Source organism: Cetorhinus maximus, chromosome 5 (assembly GCF_964194155.1).
Source record: "Cetorhinus maximus chromosome 5, sCetMax3.hap1.1, whole genome shotgun sequence".
Lineage (NCBI taxonomy): Eukaryota > Metazoa > Chordata > Chondrichthyes > Lamniformes > Cetorhinidae > Cetorhinus > Cetorhinus maximus.
In genome coordinates, this window is record NC_135883.1 from 172,264,443 (window position 1) to 172,285,490 (window position 21,048).

Consider the following 21,048-nt stretch of genomic DNA (forward strand, 5'->3'; position numbering starts at 1 on the left):
GGATCGGTCAGCCCAGTTCCCAAAGAACATGGCCTCGCTCTTCCCACGATTTACCTTGGCTCCCGAGGCCAGTTCGAACTGGTCGCAGATGTGCATCAGTCTGCGCACCGACAGCGGATCCGAGCAGAAGACGGCGACGTCGTCCATGTACAGGGAGGCTTTTACCTGAGTGCCTCCACTGCCTGGGATCGTCACTCCTCTTATGCCCGGATCCTTCCTGATGGACTCGGCAAAGGGTTCTATGCAGCACACGAAAAGGACAGGCGAGAGAGGACAGCCCTGCCTGAATGACATTTGTGTCTCCTCAGTGGTAGTGGCAGAAGAAAACACATGCAGGAAAGGAGGAGATCCCGAGGCAGGTCCACATCTCAGTCGCAGCAGTGTTTGCACCATTAGAAGGCGGCAAAGGCTTCAAGTCTCTCGCCTCGCTCTTGTTCCTAAGTGGACTCTCAGTTCCCAGAGTGAGCTCACTCACTGGGCTACCCTGGACCAAAGCAAAGATTATGGCCTGGTGAATCTTAAAGCCAGAACGCGCAAGTGTGAATGCAAGACTCGTTCTCGCTGCAAGTGGGTGGGCATCCCCTGAGATGAAAGTAAATGGCATTGAGGGCTAGGAGAGATGTGGTCATATGCCCTCACTTAACTTTAATCTTCCTGAAACCTGTCAACAATTAACACATCACGGGTATGTCTCCCACGTCTTCCTTCCTCCATGGCGTGATTACACTCATACTGACCCTCAGCAGCCTCTTGAGGTTCCTGGGCATCCGGATCTTCATCCTCAGATGAGCTCTCATCCTCCTCCAGTCCATCCTCTGGCAGGGGTTCACCTCTTTGTATTGCCAGATTGTGAAGAGCGCAACATACTGCAATGATGCGAGAAACCCTGTCGGGAGTGTATTGGAATGAGCCGCCCGAGGGGTCCAAGCATCTGCAGAAGCCCTATGGTCTGCTCTGTAAGGGAGCGTGTGGAGCTGTGAGCAGCAACGTACCTCTCCTCGGAAGGACTCTAAGGGTGATGCACCGGTGTCATCAGCCAGCATTCCATTGGGTACCCCTTATCCCCATGCAGCCATCCCTGCAGATGTACAGGCCTCTCGAAAATCTCAGGCACCTGGGAGTGATTCAGGATGCAGGAGTCATGGCAACTCCCAGGGCATCGTGCACAAACCTGCAGTATGTGCTTCCAGTGATCCTGTGTACCAGTTGTACATTGATGGAACGATAGCCCTTGCAGTTACAAACATCAGGGGCTGTTGCCATGGAGCTCGTAAAGCCACATGGGTACAGTCTATTGCACCCTACATTCTTGGTGGCAAAGCCGGTAAATCTTGTAGCTTGGCTATCTTTGTCCAGAGCAAACCTGACATAATGATGGGCCTTGTAAAGGGCATCTGTGACCTCCTTTATGTATTGATGTGTTGTGGACTGAGAGATGCCATACAGGTCCCCTGTTGATCCTTGGAAAGAACCGGAGGCAAAGAATTAAGCATTGCTGTCACCTTCAAAGCCACTGACAGGGGATACCCCCCAACTCCATGTGGCATCAGGTCTTCATGAAGAATATGGCATACGTGATGTACCAGTGATTAGGCACAAGCGCAGACATGTACGGCATTGCTTCTCACTCATTTGTAAATTGGAGATTCTTCTACGATAAACCCTAGGTATGGCGAGTCACCCTCTGGGTCTGGGTCTCTCCTCCTGACCCTCCTGTTCATGCTCTGGCTCCAATCCTGGCTCTGTGCTCCAATCTCTTATGTGGCATATTAATGACCAATCAGTTTTTAAAAATTAATTTATGGGATGTGGATGTCGCTGGCTGGGCCAGCATTTATTGCCCATCCCTAATTGCTCTTGAGAAGGTGATGGTGAGCTGCCTTCTTGAACCACTGCAGTCCATGTGGTGTAGGTACACCCATAGTGCTGTTAGGGAGGGAGTTCCAGGATTTTGACCCAGTGACAATGAAGGAACGGCGATATATTTCCAAGTCAGGATGATGAGTGACTTGGAGAGGAACTTCAAGGTGGTGGTGTTCCCATGTGCCTGCTGTGATTGGATGCCCTTTGACTTGTTAGGAGTGTCAAATCTGGTGAACATGTGACAGGCCTTCATTGATGGAATGCCATATATGATACGGCTGTGTCTCCCTCATTATTGCCTGCATTCCCAAATTTTACATTCCTATGTGTTACCCTTGAGATGGAGCGACTGTGATGTGAAGACACTGAGTTCTGAGTAGCCCTCTAACAGTGCTAATGAAGCCATTGGCTTTCAGTGGCTTTCATAGCAAGGAGGTTTTCCTCCTTTCTTTTGAAGCAGACTCCTGCTCACTCCGACAGCAACAAGAAGTTAGACGGTGACCCCAAAAAGTCTCCCCTCGTGTTCGCTCTTCCCCCTCACTGCCATTCCACAGCCTTCCTTCCTCATTGCCCACTTTGTGTTCATCAACCCCACCCTTGCCTCACAGCCTACCCCAAGTGCTAGTTTCTGAAAGTGGAGGCCTGCATGAGTGCCACAGCACAGTGGTGTTCCTCGGGACAACGTAGGCAAAGAGCAGGAGCAGGCCAATCTTACAGCCCCAGCATTGTTGCATTCATCACAACAAAACTGGTGCAGCACTGTGGCAGGTAGGCTATGTATGTTGCACTCACCTTGCAGTTACTAGCGAACTGAGGTTCAACTTGTGCACGTCACTCCTTTTCAAATAAGTAACTTCCCACTGACACAAGATTGGAAAGCGTGATCAAATTCCAACGAGCAGCTGTTTTAATGATCATTCATGAGATGTTAATTAATGCAAATGGCATTCACGCCACTAGTCAGCGGGATAACCAACCTGCTATAAACCCACCATCGGGAGAATTTCAAGCTGTTCTTACACCGGATTTCCAACTTTTTGCCTGCCTCAGAATTCTCCGCTCCTGCCTGCGACAAAACCCACCACAGGCAGGATGGGAAAATTCGGCCCTTTGTTTCAAAGCTCCCTTTGGAAAAATCGTATCAGCATGGATTTGTTCTGGGAAGAAAAAAGCAAAAAACTGCGGATGCTGGAAATCCAAAACAAAAACAAAAAGACCTGGAAAAATTCAGCAGGTCAGGCAGCATCTGAGGAGAGGAGCACAGTTAACGTTTCGAGTCCGAATGACCCTTCAACGGAACTAAGTAAAAATAGAAGAGAGGTGAAATATAAGCTGGTTTAAGGGGGAGGTGGGGGTGGGACAAGAAGAGCTGGATAGAGGGCCAGTGATAGGTGGAGATAACCATAGATGTCACAGACAAAAGGATAAAGAGGTGTTGAAGGTGGTGATATTATCTAAAGGAATGTGCTAATTAAGGGTAGAAAGCAGGACGAGCAAGGTACAGATAGCCCTAGTGGGGGTGGGGTGGGGGGAAGGGATCGAAATAGGCTAAAAGGTAGAGATAAAACAATGTACACTTAAAAATAATGGAAGTAGGTGGGAAAAGAAAAATCTATATAAATTATTGGAAAAAACAAAAAGGAGGGGGAAAATCGGAAAGGGGGCGGGGATGGAGGAGAGAGTTCATGATCTAAAATTGTTGAACTCAATATTCAGTCCGGAAGGCTGTAAAGTGCCTAGTCGGAAGATGAGGTGCTGTTCCTCCAGTTTGCGTTGAGCTTCACTGGAACAATGCAGCAGGCCAAGGACGGACATGTGGGCATGAGAGCAGGGTGGAGTGTTGAAATGGCAAGCGACAGGGAGGTCTGGGTAATACTTGCGGACAGACCGAAGGTGTTCTGCAAAGCGGTCACCCAGTCTGCGTTTGGTCTCTCCAATGTAGAGGAAACCGCATTGGAATGCAGTAGACTAATTTGAGGGAAGTGCAATTGAAATGCTGCTTCACTTGAAAGGAGTGTTTGGGCCCTTGGACAGTGAGGAGACGGGAAGTAAAGGGGCAGGTGATGCACCTTCTGCGGTTGCATGGGAAGGTGACGTGGGAGGAGGTTGAGGTGTAGGGGGTGATGGAAGAGTGGACCAGGGTGTCCCGGAGGGAACGATCCCTGCGGAATGCCGCCGGAGGAGGTGAAGGGAAGATGTGTTTGGTGGTGGCATCATGCTGGAGTTGGTGGAAATGGCGGAGGATGATCCTTTGAATGCGGAGGTTGGTGGGGTGATAAGTGAGGACAAGGGGGACCCTATCATGTTTCTGGGAGGGAGAAGAAGGTGTGAGGGCGGATGTGCAGGAGATGGGCCGGACACGGTTGAGGGCCTGTCAACCACCATGGGTGGAAAACCTCGGTTAAGGAAGAAGGAGGACATGTCAGAGGAACTGGTTTTGAAAGTGGCATCATCAGAACAGATGCGACGGAGGCGAAGGAATTGAGAGAATGGGATGGAGTCCTTACAGGAAGCGGAGTGTGAGGAGCTGTAGTCGAGGTAGCTGTGGGAGTCGGTAGGCTTGTAATGGATATTGGTGGCCAGTCTATCACCAGAAATTGAGACAGAGAGGTTAAGAAAGGGAAGGGAAGTGTCAGAGATGGACCATGTGAAAATGATGGAGGGGTGGAAATTGGAAGCAAAATTAATAAATTTTTCCAGGTCCAGAGGAGAGCATGAAGCAGCACCGAAGTAATCATCGATGTACCGGAGAAAGAGTTGTGGGAGGGGGCCGGAGTAGGACTGGAACAATGAATGTTCCATATTCACCATACCCCCTGACCTTCCCCTCTCTGACGCTGAACGTTCAGTGCTCAGCAAAGGACTCAGTTTCATACCCTTACGCCCTCATCTCAATGAATTTCGGGCTCGGCACGATGCTGAACTCTTCTTCCACCGCCTTCGTCTCCGTGCTCACTTCTTTGGGCAGGAGTCCTCTCCCCATTCAACGGATCCTTTTACCCACCTCCAATATTCTCCCTCCACCTGGACCCCTCCCTCTGGATTCTTACATTCTCTTGATCTTTTCATTGAGAACTGTCGGCGTGACATTAGTCGTCTCAATTTCTCTGCTCCTCTCGCCCACTCTAACCTGTCTCTCTCTGAACTTGCTGCACTCTGTTGTCTCAGGTCCAACCCTGACATTGTCATCAAACCCGCTGACAAGGGGGGTGCTGTTGTTGTCCGGTGCACTGACCTCTACCTTGCAGAGGCTGAGGGTCAACTCGCAGACACTTCCTCCTACCTCTCCCTGGACCATGACCCCACCACTGAACATCAAGCCATTGTTTCCAGGACTGTTACTGACCTCATCTCCTCTGGAGATCTTTCTCCCACAGCCTCCAACCTGATAGTCTCCCAACCTCGGACGGCCCGCTTCTACCTCCTACCCAAATCCAAAAACAGGACTGTCCTGGCAGACCGATCGTGTCAGCCTGTTCCTGCCCCACGGAACTCATTTCTCGCTATCTTGACTCCATTCTCTCTCCCCTTGTCCAGTCCCTTCCCACCTACATCCGTGATTCCTCTGACACCCTACAACATATCAACAATTTCCAGTTCCCTGGCCCCAACCGCCTCCTCTTCACCATGGACGTCCAATCCCTCTACATCTCCATCCCCCACCGGGATGGTCTGATGGCTCTCCGCTTCTTCCTCGAACAGAGGCCCGAACATTCCCCATCCACCACTACTCTCCTCTGTCTGGCTGAGCTTGTTCTCTTAACTGAACAATTTCTCCTTAAACTCCTCTCACTTCCTCCAAAAGTTGTGGCTATGGGTACCCGCATGGGCCCCAGCTATGCCTGTCTCTTTATGGGGTATGTGGAACATTCCTTGTTCCAGTCCTACTCCGGCCCCCTCCCACAACTCTTTCTCCGGTACATCGATGATTACTTCGGTGCTGCTTCATGCTCCCGTCTGGACCTGGAAAAGTTTATTAATTTTGCTTCCAATTTCCACCCCTCCATCATTTTCACATGGTCCATCTCTGACACTTCCCTTCCCTTCCTTGACCTCTCTGTCTCAATTTCTGGTGATAGACTGGCCATCAATATCCATTACAAGCCCACCGACTCCCACAGCTACCTTGACTACAGCTCCTCATACCCCGCTTCCTGTAAGGACTCCATCCCATTCTCTCAATTCCTTCGTCTCCGTCGCATCTGTTCTGATGATGCCACTTTCAAAAACAGTTCCTCTGACATGTCCTCCTTCTTCCTTAACCGAGGTTTTCTACCCACGGTGGTTGACAGGCCCTCAACCGTGTCCGGCCCATCTCCTGCACATCCGCCCTCACACCTTCTTCTCCCCCCCAGAAACATGATAGGATCCCCCTTGTCCTCACTTATCACCCCACCAGCCTCCGCATTCAAAGGATCATCCTCCGCCATTTCCACCAACTCCAGCATGATGCCACCACCAAACACATCTTCCCTTCACCTCCTCCGGCGGCATTCCGCAGGGATCGTTCCCTCCGGGACACCCTGGTCCACTCTTCCATCACCCCCTACACCTCAACCCCCTCCCACGTCACCTTCCCATGCAACCGCAGAAGGTGCATCGCCTGCCCCTTTACTTCCCGTCTCCTTACTGTCCAAGGGCCCAAACACTCCTTTCAAGTGAAGCAGCATTTCAACTGCACTTCCCTCAAATTAGTCTACTGCATTCCAATGCGGTTTCCTCTACATTGGAGAGACCAAACGCAGACTGGGTGACCGCTTTGCAGAACACCTTCGGTCTGTCCGCAAGTATTACCCAGACCTTCCTGTCGCTTGCCATTTCAACACTCCACCCTGCTCTCATGCCCACATGTCCGTCCTTGGCCTGCTGCATTGTTCCAGTGAAGCTCAACACAAACTGGAGGAACAGCACCTCATCTTCCGACTAGGCACTTTACAGCCTTCCGGACTGAATATTGAATTCAACAATTTTAGATCATGAACTCTCTCCTCCATCCCCGCCCCCTTTCCGATTTTCCCCCTCCTTTTTGTTTTTTCCAATAATTTATATAGATTTTTCTTTTCCCATCTACTTCCATTATTTTTAAGTGTGCATTGTTTTATCTCTACCTTTTAGACTATTTCGATCCCTTCCCCCCACCCCACCCCCACTAGGGCTATCTGTACCTTGCTCGTCCTGCTTTCTACCCTTAATTAGCACATTCCTCTAGATAATATCACCACCTTCAACACCTCTTTATCCTTTTGTCTGTGACATCTTTTGGTTATCTCTACCTATCACTGGCCCTCTATCCAGCTCTTCTTGTCCCACCCCCACCCCCCTTAAACCAGCTTATATTTCACTTCTCTTCTATTTTTACTTAGTTCTGTTGAAGGGTCATTCGGACTCGAAACGTTAACTGTGTTCCTCCCCTCAGATGCTGCCTGACCTGCTGAATTTTTCGAGGTATTTTTGTTTTTGTTTTGTTCTGGGAAGTCCTGGGTTGTACTTCTGTTTAAAGTGAAAGTAATGTCTTGGTTTGGGAAATATCTTCTGGATTTTTTGGCTAAGAATCTATAGGGCTGTTGTCAAAAAGGTAGTTGTATTGTATACCTTTCAAAACGCATTTTGGGGGTTATTATGGATGATTTCTTTCTAGTCCTCTTTCTTTTATCTTGTGTGTTGCTGCACGTGGCCCAGGTCTGGTCCATTCCTCGCTCCTGGGCGAGGGTGATCACCCAACCCATCTTTCGCTTTATCTGGCGGTCGAAAATGGATCGTGTCCGCAACGATGCGATGTACAAGCCTCTAGATAAAGGGGGAAAAAACATGCCCAACATTGCCCTTATCCTGATGGTCACCTTTGTGTGCGGCTGCATCAAGCTGTGTGTAGACCCTCGGTATGCAAACACCAAGTTTCACTACGTGCTGAGGTTCTACCTGTCCCCAGTGTTGCGAAGGTTGGGTCTGGCCACGCTGCTGCGGAATGCTCCAAGTTGTTAGACCGTGCCGTACCACCTGTCCCTCGTGGAAAAATTTATGCAGAGAAACGCCTTTGACCACAAGTCCATCAGGCAGTGGTCGGCACGTAATGTCCTAGAGGCCCTGCGGGAAAAGGAGATGGTGGGTACTGTCGGATGGTTCCCCGAGCAGACTGTCAAAGTCAGTTGGCAGAATGCCTCATCGCCAGAACTTTCCAACAAGCACCAAGATGTAGCTTGGCTGCTAGTGAGAAAGGCCCTCCCCGTCAGATCCTTCCAACACACCAGGAGTCTCACCCCCTCTGCACGTTGCCCTCGAAGTGGCTGTGATAGGGAAGAGACTGTTGTTCAGCTCCTTGTAGAATGTGCCTTTGCAAAGAAGGTCTGGAGAGAGATGCAGTGGTTTCTGTTGAGGTTCATCCCGAGCAGTCTGTGACACAGGATTCTGTGCTCTACGGGCTGTTCCCAGGGACACACACTGAGATAAACATCAACTGCAGCTGGAGGATCATCAACTCGGTGAAAGACGTTCTTTGGTCTGCCCGAAACCTGTTGGTCTTCCAGTGCAAAGAGTTGTCCCTGACCGAGTGTTGCAGACTGGCACATTCCAAGGTCTAGGACTACGTGTTGAGGGACGCAGTAAAGCTTGGGGCAGCCGCCACAAAGGCGCAATGGGGAAAGGTCGCTGTCTAAGACCTTTCTGCCATAGCGCACCGAGGGGCTGGGAATTATATAGATCCCATGGGCTGTACAACTCACAAATATTGTATGTAGTGAATACTAAGTGTACCATAATTGTTTTGAAGCACCTCAGAGTACGATATGATGTATGTAGATAACTCCAATCCCATTGCATTGCCTGACTGTCTGTAACAACCATATTGACATGACTGTAATATTCATTGATTGTATTGAAGCACCTCATGATCCATGTGTAAAATTTGAATCTGATTGCACTTTTTGTGATGGCCATTTGGAAATGTAATGTAATGTTCTTTCAGATATTTTCTGAATAAAGTATAATTTTTGCCAAAAAAATAAGAGTGACATCACAAGGCGGCGCGAGAGAGTAGCGGAGAGATCAGAACCAGCGCGAGTGTGAGGAAGCTTCATAAAGTGACATCAGCACAAAGGTGAGAGCTGATTGGTGAGTAGTGGGTAAGTGTTTTTCTCCATTTTTTTTCTCCAGTTTTTCTCCAGTTTAAAATAGATTAAGCTGAGGAAAGGTAAGGGTTCTAGTTTTTATTTAAAGTACATAAACAATTTAACATTTTTTCACTGTGTTTATCTTAAAGTAAGGGTTTTTTTTTCAACTGCACGCATGGCAGGGCAGCTCAGTCTTGTGTTATGTACCGCCTGCAATGTGGGAAGTCCGAGGCGCTCCTTGCGCTCTGACCGACCACGTGTGCAGAAAGTGCCACCAGTTGCAGCTACTTGAGCTCTGGGTTTCAGAGCTTGAGCAGCAGCTGGAGGCAGAGGTGCATCCGCGAGGCTGAGAGTTTCGTGGATAACACATTTATAGACGTGGTCACTCCACAGCTTACAGTAGTGCAGACAGAGAAGGAATGGGTAGCCATCAGTCAGAAGAAAGGTGTCAGGCAGGTAGTCAGGAAACCCCCAGGGTGAATCTCACTCGAGAACCGTTTTTCTGTGTTTGGAAAACGGTGACAATGACGGTTCCTCTGGGGAGCGCAGCCACGCTCACCATAGCTCATGGTGCTATGAGTGGTTCAGCTGCATGGGGGAGGAGGAAAAAGAGGGGAAGCGCAATAGTGGTAGGATACTCAATAGTAAGAGGAACAGACAAGCGTTTCTGTGGCCGTAGACATGACTCCAGGATGGTATGTTGCCTCCCTGATGCCAGGGTCAAGGATGTCACTGAACGGCTGCAGGACATTCTAAAGGAGGAGGGCAAACAGATAGAGATCGTGGTACATATTGGTACCAACGACATAGGTAGAAAGAGGGATGAGGTTCTGCAAGCAGAATTTAGGGAGCTCTGAAACAGATTAAAAAACAGGACCTCAAAGATAGTAACCTCTGGATTACTTCCGGTGCCACGCGCTAGTGAGTATAGAAATAGGAGTTTAGCCCAGATAAATGCGTGGCTGGAAAGATGGTGCAAGAAGGAGGGCTTTAGATTTCTGGGACATTGCGACCGTTTCTGGGGACGGTAGGACCTGTGCAAGGTGGACAGGTCGCACCTGAACCGGAATGGGACCAACATCCTTGCGGGGAGGTTTGCTAGTGCTGCTGGGGAGGGTTTAAACTAACTTGGCAGGTGGATGGGATTCTGAGAGGAGGTTCAACAGGGGGAAATGCACAGCCAAAATTAGAAGAGAGAGTAAGTGAGTCTGGAAGGCATAGAAATTATAGGCCAGTTAAGGCACAAGGGAGCTTGGCAAGGTTGGATGGTATTTATTTTAATGCAAGGAATCTGACGAATAAGGTAGATGAGTCGAGGGCACAAATTAACACATGGAAGTATGATGTCATTGCTGTCAGAGAGACATGGTTGAGAGAGGGGCAGGATTGGCAGCTCAATATTCCAGGATATAGGGTCTTCAGGCGAGACAGGGAAGGAGGTAAAAGAGGAGGGGTATATCGCAGTATTGATCAAGGAATCAATAAGAGCAGTATGGAGGGATGATAGAAGGCTCCTCAAATGAAGCCATATGGGTAGAACTGAAAAGCAAAAAAAGGAGCAATCACATTGCTGGGAGTGCACTATAGGCCCCCAAACAGTCAGAGAGAAATAGAAGAGCAGATATGTAGGCAAATTTCAGAGAAGTGTAAAAATAATAGGATAGTAATAGAGGGGGATTTCAACATACCCAACATTAACTGGGTTAGTCATAGTGTGATAGGTTTAGGGGGAGCGGAATTCTTAAAATGCATCCAGGAGAGCTTATTAAGCCAGTACGTAGAAGGTCCTACAAGGTCCTGGACTTAATTTTAGGGAATGAAGCCAGGCAAGTGGTAGAGGTATCAGTGGGGGAGCATTTTGCAGATAGTGATCATAACTCCGTTAGATTCAAGGTTGCTATGGAAAAAGACATAGATGGACTAGAAATCAGAGTTCTAAATTGGTGGAAGGCCAATTTTAATAAGATCAGATATGATTTGGCCAGAGTGGACTGGGAGCAGCTACTTTTAGGTAAATCTGCGTCAGAGCAGTGGGACTCATTCAGGAAGGAAATAGGGAGAGTACAGGGCCAACACATTCCAGTAAAGACAAAGGGTGGGACCAACAATTCCAGGGAACTCTGGATGTCGAGGGATATACAGGATTGGAAAAAGAGAAAAAGGGAGGCTAATGGCAGATACCGAGGGCTCAAAACAGCGGAAGCCCTCGAGGAGTATAGAATGTGTAGGGGGGAACTTAAAAAGGAAATGAGAGTAAAAAGGGGGCATGAAAAAACATTGGCAGGTAAAATAAAGGAAAATCTAAAGCTATTTTACAAGTACATTAAGAGTAAGAGGATAACTAGGGAAAGAGTCGGGTCTATTAAGGACCATAGTGGAATTTGTATGTGGAGCCAGAAGACGTAGGTAGGGTTCTAAATGAATACTTTGTGTTGGTGTTCACAAGTGAGATGGATGACGTGGGTATGGAAATCAGGCAGAAGGTCTGTGATATCATTAAAGAAATTAGCATAGAAAGGGAGGAGGTTCTGAGTGGTCTGGCAGGCTTAAAGTAGATAAATCTCCAAACCCGGATGAAATGTATCCCAGGCTGTTGAGTGAGACAAGGGAGGAGATAGCAGGGGCGCTGGCAATAATTTTCAATACCTCTCTGGCCACAGGAGAGGTGCCAGAGGACTGGAGGACAGCCAATGTGGTACCATTATTAAAGAAGGGAGGAAGGGATAAACCAGCGAACTACAGGCCAGTCAGTCTAACCTCAGTGATGGGGAAACTATTGGAAGCAATTCTGAGGGACAGAATTAATCTACACTTGGAGAGGCAGGGATTAATCAGCATGGTTTTGTTGAGGGGAAGTCATGTCTGACCAATTTGATTGAACTTTTCAAACATGTGACCGGGGCAGAATTTTCTGCCTGCCGAGCGGGTGGGCCTGCCGGAGAAGCAGGCCCCGCTGCCATTTTATGTGGGCGGGCCAATTAAGGCCCGCCCAGCATGACATTTGGCAGGAAGCGCTATGCACTTCCTGTGCGGTTGGGGGAGATTCCCCAAAAGTGAGAGTGCACTCTTTCGCGCATGCGCCCGGAAGAGCACACATCTCCCTGAGGCTAAGTGCACCCTCAGGGAGATCGCTTCCACTTTGAAAAAGATTAAAAATAGGAAAAAAAAATTTCCCTAACATGTCCCCCTCATAAGATAATGTCACATGAGATGGGACATGTTCATAATTTATACTATAACTTTATTAAACTTTTTAAAACCCTGCATGAACCTCATCCCGCCAGTGGATGAGGTTTCATGTTTTTTCTATTTGCCGCCGGGGCTCCTGGCCAACCCGCCAACCTTAAAGTTGGACGGGCAGGTCCTTTAATCATTCAAATGATCCTGTCAATGGCCTCAATTGGCCATTGACAGGTTGGTGGGCGCACAGCTGATTTTGCTGCCCCCCGCCTTCCTGAAAATTTAAATGGGGCAGGATGACGTCGGGAGTTCTCCCCGACGTCATCCTGTGTCATTTTATGTGTCGGCGAGCGGGCCCCGCCCCTGCTTGCCGACGGCAAAATTCTGCCCCAGGTGTGTAGATGAGGGCAATGCATTTGACGTGGTCTAATTGGACATCAGCAAGGCTTTTGATAAGGTCCGGATGGGAGACTGATAACGAAGGTAAAAGCCCATGGGATCTAAGGCAATTTGGTAAACTGGATCCAGAATTGGCTGAGTGGCAGGAAGCAGAGGGTGATGGTCGAGGGGTGTTTTTGTGACTGGATGCCTGTGTCCAGTGGGGTTCCACAGGGATCGGTGTTGGGTCCCTTGCTGTTTGTGGTATATGTAAACGACTTAGACTTAAATGTAGGAGGGTTGATAGGTAAGTTTGCGAAAATTAATGGGGTGGTAAATAGTGAGGAGGATAGCCTTAGATTACAGGAGGATATTGACAGGCTAGTCAGATGGGCTGATCAGTGGCAAATGGAATTTAATCCGAGTAAGTGTGAGGTGATGCATTTGGGCAGGACAAACAAGGCACGGGAATATTCGATGAATGGTAGGACCCTGGGAAGTACCGAGGATCAGAGGGATCTTAGTGTGCATGTCCACCGGTCTCTTAAAATAGTGGGACTGGTGGATAAGGTGGTTAAGAAGGCATATGGGATACTTGCCTTTATTAGCCGAGGCATAGAATATAAGAGCAGGGAGGTTATGCTGGAACTATATAAAACGCTAGAGTATTGTGTGCAGTTCTGGAATCCGCATTATAGGAAGGATGTGATTGCACTAGAGAGAGTGCAGAGATTTACCAGGATGTTGCCTGGGCTGGAGAGTTTTAGTTATGAGGAGAGATTTGATGGACTGGGGTTATTTTCCCTGGAGCAGAGGAGATTGAGGGGGGACATGATTGAGGTGTATAAAATTATGAGGGGCATATATAAGGTAGACAGGAAGGAACTTTTCTCCTTGGTGGAGGGATCAATAACCAGGGGGCATTAGTTTAAGGTAAGGGGCAGGAGGTTTAGAGGGGATGTGAGGAAGAATTTTTTCACCCAGAGGGTGGTGGGAATCTGGAGCTCACTGCCTGAAAGGGTGGTACAGGCAGAAACCCTCATAACATTTAAGAAGTATTTGGATGTGCACTTGCGATGCCATGGCATACAAAGCTTAGTGCTGGAAAATGGGATTAGAATAGTTAGGTACTTGTTTGACGGGCACAGGCTTAATGGGCCGAAGGGCCTTTTTCCATGCTGTAGACCTCTATGACTCTAGGACGCCAGTCTACTACAAATGGACATGTAGAATCCAAAGGTGAAGTGAAGAAAATAATTTGTTATCATTGTAATAAGGCTTGTCACATGAGGTCAAATGGTGGAAATTAAATGGGAAGCCGATTGCAGTAATTGACCTCTCAGCTAGGGGAAACAAGTCTTTCCTGTCTACCCTATCGAGACCCTTCAATTTTGTACACCTCAATTAGGTCACTCCTTAGCCTCCTCTGTTCTAAGGAAAGCAACCCTAGCCTATCCAATCTCTCCTCATAGCTGCATGTGGTGACCAGAACTGTATACAAAATTCCAGCTCTGGCCTAGCCAGCATTTTATACAGTTCCATCATTACTTTCCTGGTTTTGTATTCAATACCTCGCCCAATAAAGGAAAACTTCTGTATGCATTCTTGACCATCTTATCCACCTGTCCTGCCACCTTCAAGACCTATGGACATGCGCTCCAAGGTCTCTCACTTCCTCAGCCCCTCTCAATAACATCCCATTAATTGAGTATTTCCTTGCTTTGTTTGCCCTCCCCAAATGCATTACCTCACACTTTTCCAGATTGAATTCCATTTGCCACTTCTCCGCCCACTCAACCAAACCATTGATATCATTCTGGAGTCGACAGCTATCCTCTTTGCTATCAACTGCACGGCCAATTTTGTGTCATCTGCAAATGTCCCAATCACGCCTCCCAAGGTTAAGTCTAAATCATTAATATATACAACAAACAGCAAGGGCCCCAACACTGAGCCCTGTGGAACACCACTGGAAACTGTTTTCCATCCATCGCCCATTACCTTTTGTTTCTTGTCACTGAGCCAGTTTTGGGTACAACCTGCCACCTTTCCCTTTGTCCCATGAGGTCTCACTCTCCTGACTAGTCTGGCATGTGGGACCTTGTCAAATGCCTTATTAAAATCCATGTAGACAACATCCACTGCAGAACCCTCATCAATCCTCATTGTTACTTCCTTGAAAACTCTATTTAAGTGAGTAAGACTTGATTTTCCCCTTACAAAACCATGCTGACTAACCCTGATCAATCTGTGCCTGTCTAAGTGACAATTTATCCTGTCTCTCAGAATTATTTCCAATAATTTGGCCACCACCGAAGTCAGACTGACTGGCCTATAATTTTCTGGCCTATCCCTCACATTCCTTTTAAATGATGGTACAACGTTCACAGACTTCCAATCCTCTGGGACCTCGCCTGTATCTAGTGAGAATTGGAAAATGATCTTCAGAGCATCGCTATTTCCTCCCTGGGTTCCTTCAACAGCCCGGGATACAATCCATCTGGCCCTGGTGATTTATCCACCTTCAAGGATGCCAGTCCCTCCACTACTTCCTCTCTCACTACGCTTATTGTATCTAATATTTCACACTCCTCCTCTTTAACTAGAATGTCTGCATCATCTCTCTCCTTAGTGAAGACAGACACAAAGTACCCATTGAGAACCCTGCCCACATCATCTGCATCAGCCCACAAGTTACCATGTACATTTCTGATAGGATCTACCTTTTCCTTAATTATTTTCTTGCTCTTAATTACTGGTAAAACATTTTAGGATTTTCTTTGATTTTTACCTGCCAATATTTTTTCGTATCCTCTCCTTGCTTTCCTAATTTCCATTTTTACTTCACCCATGTACTTTTTATACTCCTCTAGGCTTTCTACAGTATTAAGTTTTTTGTGACTGTCAAAAGCTTTCTTTTTCTGCTTTATCTTGGCCTGTATGCTTCTGGATAACTAGATGGCTCTAGATTTGGCAATACCATCCTTTGTCTTTGTGGGGACATGTCTGCACCGTGCCCATAGAATCTCGCCTTTGAATGCCTCCCATTAATTTGACCCAGGTTTTTTTTCTAATGCTGTATGCAGTCCACTCTCACCAGCTCATCTCTCAGCTTTGTAAAATTTGTCTTCCCCCAATTTAGAACTTTCACTCCTGTTCTATCTTTGTCCTTTTTCATAATGATGCTAAATCTAACTATATTATGGTCACTATCTCCAAAATGGTCACCCACTGCTACTTCATCCACTTGCCCAGCTTCATTTCTTAATACTAAATCTAGAATTGCACCCCTCTTGTTGCGCTTGTTATGTGCTGGTTAAAAAAGTTTTCCTGAATGCAGTTCAAGAATTTTGTGCCCACTGTGCCCTTCACACTGTTCGTATCCCAGTTGATATTAGGGTGATTGAAGATCCCAACAATTACTGCCCTATTGTTTTTGCACTCAGATATCAGTCTACATATTTACCCTTCCACTATTTAGGGGTCTATAGCACACTCCTAGCAGTGTGACTGCCCCTTTTTATTCCTGAGCTCAACCCATATGGCCTCATTTGATTCATTTTGTATATCATCCCTCCTCACAACTGTAATTGATTCTTTAATCAATAATGCTACATCCCCACTTTTCTTATCCCCCTCTCTATTATGCCTGAAAATTCGATACCCAGGGATATTGAGCTGCCATTTTTGCCCCTTCTTAAGCCAAGTTTCCATTAGAGCAATGATATCATGCTGCCATGTGTCAATCAGTGCCCTCAGCTCATTGACTTTATTTACTATGCTCCTTGCATTTACATTTTTACCTTTTAACACTGCCAAGTTCCTGTGCTGTACACTTTTTAACCTGTGCGGCTTCTGTCTTTCAGAGTCACTCATTAATTCTCCATTTCTCGTTCCCTGCTCTGACTTTGCCCTGAGGTTCCCATCCCCCTGCCAATCTGGTTTAAACGCTCCCCTCAACAGCACTAGCAAATCTCCCTGTGAGGACATTCATCCCTGTTCTGTTCAGGTGTAGACTGTCCAGCTTGTACAGATCCCACCTTCCCCAGAACTGGTCCCAAGGCCTCAGAAATCTGATGCCCTCCGTCCTACACCAGCTTTCCAGCCACATGTTTATTTGCTCATTACTCGCTTGCACATGGGACTGGGAGTAATCCTGAGATTACTGCTTTCGAGGTCCTGCTTTTCAATCTCCTTCCCAGCTCCCTAAAGTCTGCTTTCAGGACCTTATCTCCTTTCCTATCTAAGTCATTGGTACCAATGTGGACCATGAGCTCTGGCTGTTCACCCTTCCCCAGAAGAATGTCCTGCAGCTGCTCCATGACATCCTTGACCCTGGCACCAGGGAGGCAACATACTATCCTGGAGTCATGTCTACAGCTACAGCAATGCCTGTTTCCCTAACTGACGAATCCCCTATTACTTCTGCTCTTCCCCTCTTCTTTCTCCCCTCCTGTGCAGCAGAGCTACCTGTGGTGCCACAAACTTGGCTCTGACTGCACTCCTCCAAGGAACCTCACTGGTATCCAAAACGGAAAACTGATTGGTGAGTGGGACCACAGAGGACTCCTTCACTACCTGCCTAATTTTCTTGGACTTCCTGGTGGTCACCCATTCCCTTTCTGCTTCCAGGCTTCTAAGCTACTGTGTGACCGCCACTCTGAACGTGCTATCCACATAGCTCTCAGTCTCACGGGTGCACCACAGTGACACTAGCCACCACTCGATCTCCGAAACTTGGAGCTACCTTCAAAAAAGAATTGGTTTGGGCACAGTCAAGGTATATTCCATCGAAAAAGGAAATTGAAATTTAGATGAAGAAGAAAAAGTGTGCTTTTGACAGGTGTCAGGTAGAAAATACAATTCAGAACCAAGAGGAATACAGAAGGTTCAGAGGGAAGGTGAAAAAGCATATTAGAGAAGCGAAGGGGGATTATGAGAAAAGACTGGCAGCCAACATAAAGGGGAATCCTAAGGTCTTCTATAGGCATATAAATATTATAAGGGTGGTAAAAGGAGAAGTAGGGCCGATTAGGGACTAAAAGGGAATTTACACATGGGTGACGGGGCCATGGCTGAGGTATTAATGGAATTCTTTGCATCTGTCTTTACCACGAAGGTAGATGCTACCCAGGCCATGGTGACAGACAAGGAAACTGTCACCAGAAGGGTTCAAAATTGATAAGGTGTTGAATAAACTGTCGGTACTTAAAGTTGACAAGGCACCGTGACCGGATGAAATGCATCCAAAGATATTGAAGGAAATGGGAATAGAAATTGAAGGGACACTGGCCATAATCTTTCAGTCTTCCCTCGACTCGGGGGTGGTGCCAGAGGATTGGAGAATTGCAAACATTACATCTTTGTTCAAAAAAGGTCATAAGGATAAGCCCAGCAATTACAGACCAGTCAGTTTAACCTCAGTGGTGGGCAAGATTCTAGAAACAGTTATTCAGGACAGAATTAGTAGTCACATGGAAAAATATGGGTTGATAAGGAAGAGCCAGCATGGATTTCTAAAAGGGAAATCATGGTTAACTAACTTGCTGGAGTTTTTTGAACAGGTAACAGAAAAAATCAATGAGGGTAATGCTGTTGACGTGGTGTACATGGACTTTCAAAAGGCATTTGATACAGTGCCACACAACAGACTTATGAGAAAAGATATTGCTCATGGAACAAAAGGGACAGGAGCAACATGGATACTAAATTGCCTGAACAATAGGAAGCAGAGAGTTATGGCCAATGGATATTTTTCGGGCTGGAGGAAGATTTGTAGTCGAGTTCCCCAGGGGTCAGTATTGGGATCCTTGCTTTCCTGATACGTATTAATGATCTAGATCTTGGTGTGCAGGGGACAATTTCAAAGCTTGCGGATGATATGAAGCTTGGGAGTGTTGTGAACTGCGAGGAGGATGGTGTGGAACTTCAAGAGGATATAGACAAGTTGGTGAAGTGGGCAGACAGGTGGCAGATGAAGTTTGATGCAGAGAAGTGTGAGGTGATGCATTTTGGTAGGAAGAAGATGGACAGACAATATAAAATAAGGGTTGAAATTTTGAAGCGGGTGCAGGAGCAGAAAGACTTGGGTGTATATGTGCATAGATCATTGAAGGTGGCAGGACAGGTGGAGAGAGCAGTTACTAAATCATATAGTATCCTGGGCTTTATTAATTGGAGCATGGAGTACAAGAGCAGGGAGGTTATGCTAAATTTATATAAGACACTGGTTAGACTTCAGCTGGAATATTGTGTACAGTTCTGGGCATCACATTATAGGAAGGATGTGAATACATTGGAGAGAGTGCAGAAAAGCTTTACAAGAATGGCTCCAAGGATGAGAAATTTCAGCTGTGAGGATAAATTGGAGAGGTTGGGACTGTTTAACATTTAAGATTTTAAGATTTAAGATTTAAAATTTAAAATTTGAACTTAAGATTCTCATTTAATTTCCCATTTAAGACAGAGATGAGGAGGAATTTCTTCTTTCTGAGGGTAGTCAACCTGTGGAATTCTTTACCGCAGAGGGCTGTAGAGGCTGGGCCATTAAGTATATTCAAGGCTGAGATAGATAGATTTTTAATCAGTAAGGGAATCAAGGTTTATGGGGAAAAGGCAGGAAAGTGGAGCTGGGGATTAACAAATCAGCCATGATCTCATTGAATGGTGGAGCAGACTCGATGGGCCAAATGGCCTACTTCTGGTTCTATGGTCTATGGTCTTATGGTCTTCTACTTGGAGAGAAGAAGGCTGAGATGAGATTTGATAGAGATGTTCAAAATCATGAGGGGGCTGGACAGAGTAGATAGGGAGAAGCTGTTTCCACTCCTAAAAGGATCAAGGCACAAATTTCAAGTGATTTGCAAAAAACCAAATGTGATGTGAGAAAAAACTTTCTCACATGAGTGGCTGGGGTCTGGAATGCACTGCCTGGAAATGTGGTGGAAGCAGGCTCAATCGAGGCATTCAAGAGGGCATTGGATGATTGTTTCTATTCAAATAATGTGCAAGGGTACAGGAAAAAGGCAGGGCAATGGCACTAGGTCATAATGCTCATTTGGAGAGTCAGTGCAGACACAATGGGACGAATGGCTTCCTTCTATGCTGTTAAAATTCTGTGATTCCGTGATACAGCTAGCATTAGTAGCTTGTTCAACTGAGGGTATTCTAGCTGAGGCTGGCCCTATTCTCATTTGACATCCAGCAAGATTGTCACTGGATAGCGATCAGAAGCAAGAAGCCTGGATGATTTTTCTGCTCCCTAGCCTAAGAAGAACTGATTTACTCCTGCAGCCCTAGCCAAGAATAGCTCCGCACAACCCTAGGATGGAACCAGAGACCTTCCTGATCCTGCACCATGGAGAACATGATGCTCCAGATCACAATTGCAACCACATCATTTCAGAAATGGCTGCTTTGATTCTGACTTAAGGCGTATATTCCAACATAAAAAATAAACCTTATTCGTTATCAAAGAAATAGTCTAAGAAATATCTTGTACGTTGCAAAGTCTTTTTGAGGTATACAACTCCAAATGTGTTGGCGTGAATACACTGCTTTCTATCAAAAGCATTTGAAAGGGTGCCACATATAAATTTGGAGTGCACAGTTTCTATTGGTGTTCACTCTAACACATTTAATTTCAAACATCTTTGTGCACAAGCACAGTCACAGCAGAACCATTCCCCATTTTCCTTTGCAATAGCTGCACCAAACCTCAGTGCATCCCTCAACACAGAGTTGTGGACCATGAAATGTTCAGCTCAGCAGCACTCAGTCAGGGCAGGTCCTTGCACTGGAAGATCAGCAGGTTTTAGACAGATCATAGGGAGTCCTTAAATAATTTAAAGGTCTTCCAGATGCAACTGAACTTTGTTCCATCCAGCTTTCCCACAACAATCTGTGGATTGTAGTCTTCTGCTGTCGAGCCACCCAGAATTAACCTTGACAACAGCCACAATGTAATTCTTTGCAGAGAAGAATTTTTTTGTTATGATGTGGAATGCATTGCCTGAAAGAGTTGTGGAAACAGATTCAATATTGGGACAGACACATGGCCAGTTTCAGTGCTGTACAATCTATGTAATAGCAATTTTCAAAAGGTAATTGGATAGCCACTTGTACAGCAAACACTTAAAGGGCTAAGGGGAAAAAGCAGCCCCTTTCAAAGAGCTGGCACAGGCATAATGGGATGAATGGCCTCCTTCTGTACAATCAGATTCTTTGCAAATGCACACTACAGAAGTATCTCAGTGACGTAATCCATGATCCTGACATTCAGGGTGCAAGCGAATAATCTGACACCAACTTGCATTTATTTAGCAACCTTAAGGTAGTAAAATTGATTTCACCTGAGTTTCAGAGACTTGGGCCTGTTGCACAATACTTACCCTGGTACTGTCTGGCTGTTAATTTCTGGTGTAAGTCAGTGATTCAAAGCGGAGCCCACTCCAGCCCCCAACCCCACACACCCCGCTTGCAACCTCACAACCCCGCAACACCCCCACAACCCGACTACCCA